This window comes from Bufo bufo, chromosome 3, assembly GCF_905171765.1.
Source record: "Bufo bufo chromosome 3, aBufBuf1.1, whole genome shotgun sequence".
In the NCBI taxonomy this organism is placed as follows: Eukaryota; Metazoa; Chordata; class Amphibia; order Anura; family Bufonidae; genus Bufo; species Bufo bufo.
Window position 1 is genome coordinate 179,629,420 of NC_053391.1, and position 7,043 is coordinate 179,636,462.

The window sequence follows — 7,043 nt, forward strand, 5'->3', positions numbered from 1 at the left end:
ATTTCAGGAGAGACTCTGGGATAATCCAGAAGAGTAAGCAACCATCACATACATTTTGTAAACTATGTTCACATCTGCTGCGCCGTTTTTACTGTATTAATGGGGAAAATTCATAAAAACTTCCCATATAAGAACAAACCACTACAAACAGTGGGCAGGTTCCCATTGTTCATACACAGCATCGTGCCCCTCCCCGCCATGCTTTGTTTACCTGGCCGCAGCAGTGATGTGCCCGTAAAAAAGGAGCAGGGCTAAACCAGTGCTGTGGCCCCCTCATTCTCAGAATTAGTGACAAACAACTCTTTAGGCTTTCTTCATACATTTTTTGCTGCAGTCTTGGGTCTGTAAAAAAAATGCCATCATATTCATGGTTTTACAAGCTTTTACTTCTGTGGCACTATGAAAACACCATACCTAGAGCATGCTACGTAAAAAAAAAAAAAGCTCCATGGATCCCAAATACTAAAAAAAAATGATAGAAAAAAACACCACAAGCAACTCACTGTTTGTAATTTGTTTCATAATTCCCCCAAAAAAAGAATGTGGACATTTTTTTCATCTGAAAAATTCCATATGTGATCCTTAAAGGGGTTATCCCATGACTAATGAAATAAATGAGAGTCAGACATCATATACAGTCAGGTCCATAAATATTGGGACATCAACACAATTCTAACATTTTTGGCTCTATACACCACCACAATGGATTTGAAATAAAACGAACAAGATGTGCTTTAACTGGAGACTGTCAGCTTTAATTTGAGGGTATTTGCATCCAAATCAGGTGAACGGTGTAGGAATTACAACAGTTTGCATATGTGCCTCCCACTTGTTAAGCGACCAAAAGTAATGGGACAATTGGCATCTCAGCTGTTCCTTGGCCAGGTGTGTGTTATTCCCTCATTATCCCAATTACAATGAGCAGATGAAAGGTCCAGAGTTCATTTCCAGTCTGCTATTTGCATTTGGAATCTGTTGCTGTCAACTCTCAAGATGAGATCCAAAGAGCTGTCACTATCAGTGAAGAAAGCCATCATTAGGCTGAAAAAACACAACAAACCCATCAGAGAGATAGCAAAAACATTAGGCATGGCCAAAACAACTGTTTGGAACATTTACTAAAAGAAGGAACGCATCGGTGAGCTCAGCAACACCAAAAGACCACAGAAAACAACTGTGGTGGATGACAGAAGAATTATTTCCCTGGTGAAGAAAACACCCTTCACAACAGTTGGTCAGATCAAGAACACTCTCCAGGAGGTGGGTGTATGTGTGTCAAAGTCAACAATCAAGAGAAGACCTCACCAGAATGAATACAGAGGGTTCACCACAAGATGTAAACCATTGGTGAGCCTCAAAAACAGGAAGGCCAGATTAGAGTTTGCTAAATGACATCTAAAAAAGCCTTCACAGTTCTGGGACAACATCCTATGGACAGATGAGACCAAGATCAACTTGTACCAGAGTGATGGGAAGAGAAGAGTATGGAGAAGGAAAAGAACTGCTCATGATCCTAAGCATATCACCTCATCAGTGAAGTATGGTGGTGGCAGTGTCATGTCGTGGGCATGTATGGCTGCCAATGGAACTGGTTCTCTTGTATTTATTGATGATGTGACTGCTGACAAAAGCAGCAGGATGAATTCTGAAGTGTTTCGGGCAATATTATCTGCTCATATTCAGCCAAATGCTTCAGAACTCATTGGACGGCGCTTCACAGTGCAGATGGACAATGACCCAAAGCATACTGCAAAAGCAACCAAAGAGTTTTTTAAGGGAAAGAAGTGGAATGTTATGCAATGGCCAAGCCAATCACCTGACCTGAATCCGATTGAGCATGCATTTCACTTGCTGAAGACAAAACTGAAGGGAAAATGCCCCAAGAACAAGCAGGAACTGAAGACAGTTGCAGTAGAGGCCTGGCAGAGCATCACCAGGGATGAAACCCAGCGTCTGGTGATGTCTATGCGTTCCAAACTTCAGGCTGTAATTGACTGCAAAGGATTGACTGCAACCAAGTATTAAAAAGTGAAAATTTGATTTATAAATATTATTATGTCCCATTACTTTTGGTCCCTTAATAAGTGGGAGGCACATATGCAAACTGTTGTAATTCCTACACCGTTCACCTGATTTGGATGTAAATACCCTCAAATTAAAGCTGACAGTCTGCAGTTAAAGCACATCTTGTTCGTTTCATTTCAAATCCATTGTGGTGGTGTATAGAGCAAAAAAGGTTAGAGTTGTGTTGATGTCCCAATATTTATGGACCTGACCATAGTACATGACAATCTATTTCTAACAAATCTAGAACCAGCCCTGTACCTCACATGGATCCAGAGATCTCCCCATTCATTGCTCTGCTAGATTTATATCAAGCTGGCAGCTTAAGGGGAGTGTCCTTTCTGCTGCAGCTCAGGGGGCGTGTCCATGGTCTCCCTATCACAGCTCAGGAGGCAGTTGAAGGATGAAACTGAGCATGTGCGGCCATCTCAGTAAGCTGGTCAAAGAAATAAGAAAAAGAACAAACAGAAGGAGAAGCTATACAGACACATTTTATTGAATAACTCAATGGCTACACCAAATGTTTAATTACATGCAATTACAAAAGTATTCAGATCCAGGGGCTGGTTTGAAAACTGTAGAATATTTTTCATGGGACAGCCACTTTAAAGGGGTATTCCAGTTATAACAATTTATCCCCTATCCACAGGACCCCCACCTATCACAGAAATGGACGGAGCGGCTGGTCATAAATGTGCGCTGCCACATTTCTTTTTTATGCAAGTGCCGGAGATAGTCAAGCGCTGTACTCGGCTATCTCCCGAACTCCCATAGAAATGAATGGAGCAGCAGCTTGCATTTATGACCAGCCACTCGCTTTATTTCAGGGGGTTCCACTGGGCATGGAGCCCTCGTTCTCCAGCGGATAGGGGATAACTTGTTATAACTAGAATACCTTGTTTAAATGGGTTGTCCACTCCTTTTATATTGATGGCCTATCCACAAATACCTATTTGGTGGGGACCTGACCCCTCACACCCCCTCTGATCAGCTGTTTCAGAGTAGCTCTGGCACTGACTACACCACTTCACCAATTGTGCAGTGGTCATAGACTATGGGGGTTATTCACTAACAGAAATACGTCTATATTAGGCGTATATCTGGTGCAGATTGCAGCGCAAAGTTTCTTTGCGCCGCAATCTGCGACTTTTCCCTGCTCACGCAAGGTCGAAAAAAGTGGCCAGGGAAAGGGGATGGGCTGGGGAACCCATCTCATTCATTATCTATGCCTGTTTTAGGCGTAGGAAATGGTCTAGATCTACGCCAGCAAAGGAGCTGGCGTGGATTAAGGAGCGGCGGTGAATCCGCTGAAGTTATGTAGAGGCCGGCGCCTCTACATAATTTCGGCAGATCTACCGGCAGCTCAGGGCTTGTTAAGATCGGCATCTCAAACACCAGATTTAATAAATGACCCCCTATAACTGCAGTGCTGCTTCAATCCCCTTTAATGGGAGCATCGCTGCAGTAACCTACTCTGTCCACTACACGATGGACCCCGGCCCATTACATATTGATTGCCTGTCAAGGAGTGCATAACCCCTTTAAGGCTCTACCTACTGATGATTGGCTCAGGCCCAGTATCCACAGAGCAGCTGCTTTCTTGGATTTTCCAGTTTGCTTTTTCTTGTTGTACTGGGGTGAAAATGTCTTGGATAATGAACTTAAGTAATGGGCTTTATGTTGATTTTTAATTGAATGTATCTTCACAGTGAAGAAAATGCCTGTGAGACTAGAGCGGCATTTATTACATCATGTTTACAAGGTACATTAAACAATGTTTCTGCTCCTTTAGCATATAATGATCATTAAAGGCCATATCTGAAGTCATTCAATCGCCCATCACACTGACTGTGAAGAGACTGCGCATATCAGATCAAATGCACTGTAAACAGCTTCCACTGAGCATTTCTTATGGGAATCTTATATTTCATGCTATAAGTATGAATCACAGCTCGAGACTTTATATTTATGGGGGATTTTTTTTTCTTCTTTTCTATCATGGCTGGAAGTGTTGGCACACCTGAAATTTTGCCAGAAAATGAAGTATTTCTCCCTGAAAATGTTTGCGATTGCACATGTTTTGTTATAAACATGTTTATTTCCTTTGTGTGTATTGGAACATCACAAAAAAACTGAGAAAGAAAAGCCAAAAATAATATCATTTCACGCAAAACTACAAAAAAGGGCTGCACAAATTTACTGGCACCCTCAACTTAGTATTTCTGATGCACACCCTTTGCAAGAAATAACTTCCTATAACCATCAACAAGCCTCTTCACCTCTCAGCTGGAATTTTGGACCACTCTTCTTTTGCAAACTGCTCCAGGTCTCTCATATTTGAAGGGTGTCTTCTCCCAATAGCAATTTTAAGATCTTTCCACAAGTTCTCAATGAGATTTAGATCCGGACTCATTGTTGGACACTTCAGAACTCTCCAGCGCTTTGTTCCCATCCATTTCTGGGTGCTTCTTGAAGTATGTTTTGGGTCATTGTCCTGCTGGAAGACCCATGACCTAGGATGCAAACCCAGCTTTCTGACACTGGGTCCTACATTGAAACCCACAATCCTTTGGTAATCTTAAAATTTCATGATGCCTTGCACATAGTCAAGGCACCCAGTGACAGAGGCAGCAAAACAACCCCAAAACATCTTTGAACCTCCACCATATTTGACTGTAGGTAACATGTTCTTTTCTTTGCAGGCCTCATTCCGTTTTGGTAAACAGAATTATGTGCTTTACCAAAAAGCTCGATCTTGGTCTCATCTGTCCATAAGACGTTTTCCCAGAAGGATTTTGGCATACTCTCGCTTACATTTTGGCAAACTGCAGTCTAGCTTTTTTATGTCTCAGTGTCAGCAGTGGGGTCCTCCTGGGTCTCCTGCCATAGAGTTTCATTTCATTCAAATGTTGATGGATAGTTTATGCTGGCCAAGTGGAGCTGCTGAGAGTCGGACCACTGATCTGATATTGAAAGGCCATCAATATTCTGATCCTGGAAAAACCATTTGAAGACGTGAAATTGCATAAAACAATTAAAGAACAGTTACTCAAAATCTAAACTAAATCCCTTGCTGCTCCAGTTCTGTTTTTTGATGCAGTTTTTGAAACTAAAACCAGAAGTTGATTGAAAAAAGTGGAGAAGTTGTATTTGCCTTTAATACTGTGTCTCCTGTTGTGATCCACACCTGATTTGGGCTTCAAAAACCTCATAAAAAAGCCTAAACATCTGGCAACACCCTGACTGCTTGACTCTGCAGTCTGTCATTATCCTTTGATAATGTATGATGTGATTTCCATTAGTTATTGTCAGCCAAAGCCGGGTACAGGTCAAAAACACAGAACAGGTGCAGATCTTTCCATTATACCTTATCTCTGTGCAGGCCTCATTCCTGGTTTTGGCTCACAATCACTAATAAAGCACTGACGTGTGAAAGTGGCCTTACATATTGGAAAAATGAGGAAGAAAAGTAGGTAATCCACATCCAGGGGAGGACTGGCCACAGACTGGACAGGGAAACTTCCCAGTGCCCAGGGGGGCCCATGGGCCCTCCTCATGGCTGCAGGCTGGATACATAATGATCTGATGCTCTGTCTAAGCATTAATTAATGCTAGAAGTATGAGGTAATGGCCGCAGGTGCCCTTCTGAACTGAAATGTATCACTGTCCTCAGGACAGTGATACAGTTGAATACTGTGGTGAAGGCAGCAGTATTTTGTGCTGCACTGTAGTACTTGCTTCTGCTGAGATAGTATTTTGTGCTGCACTGTGCTATTTGGTTCTGCTGGGGTGGTGTTTTGTGCTGCACCACGTTATTGCAGGCCCTGCCTACATGTGTTGCCCTGGCGTCTGTGAGTTTGGACCCGCCTACAACATGGAGCCACTTTTAGATTTTTTTCCAGCGCCACTTTAAGTTCCCAGTCTGCCCTTGTCTACATCAGCTGACACTATATACATAAGAGCCCCCAAAGGAACCCCTGTTATGTTCGAATTTGTCTGAAGGTGGCACAAGAAAGGTACCAGGCAGTGGATGAGTATGAGGGAGAATAGGGGGCACCCTTGTCGAGTGGCATGGTATGTCAGGTTAGTTGGTGATGTGGCCTCATGCCTCACATACGATTATGCCTCGATGCAGTTTGCTAACCATGCAGTAACTCGTGTAGGTGTGATATATAGACCACCTGGTCAAGTTAAAGAACTAGATTATCTACTAGTTGAAGAAATAACTAAAATGACAATGAAAGGAGAAGTTATCATTATGGGAGATTTCAATCTTCCAGATATAAACTGGAAAACCAAAATAGCAAGTTCTACCAGGAGTACAGATATTCTAAATTCCCTACTGGGGTTATCTCTACAACAAGTGGTTGAGGAGCCAACCCGGAGGGAGGCCATTTTGGATTTGGTATTCACAAATGGGGATTCGGTATATGATGTCATTGTAGGCGAAACCTTGGGATCTAGTGATCACCAGTCAGTGTGGTTTAATATAAGAACTGTGAAAGAGTCCCACCACACAAAAACAAAAGTTTTAGATTTTAGAAAAACAGACTTTTCAAAAATGAAATTAGTCATAAATGAGTCCCTATCAGACTGGAACGGATTACATGGAGTCCAGGAGAAATGGGACTACTTAAAAGGTGCATTATTGAAGGCAACAGAAAATTGCATTAGACTTGTCAGTAAAAGCAAAAAAAGGAAGAGACTACTGTGGTACTCAGCAGAAGTGGCCCAAATCATTAAAAATAAAAAGCTAGCATTTTGTAATTATAAAAAAAAACAGAGCAATGAAGATAAGGAAATCTACAAGATTAGGCAGAAAGAGGCCAAGCAAGTTATAAGAACTTCTAAAGCGCAGGCAGAAGAAAAACAAGCTCAGTCTATGAAAAAAGGGGATAAGACATTCTTCAGATATATAAATGAAAAAAGGAAATTAAAACAAGGAATAACTAAATTAAAAACAAAGGACGGAAGGTATG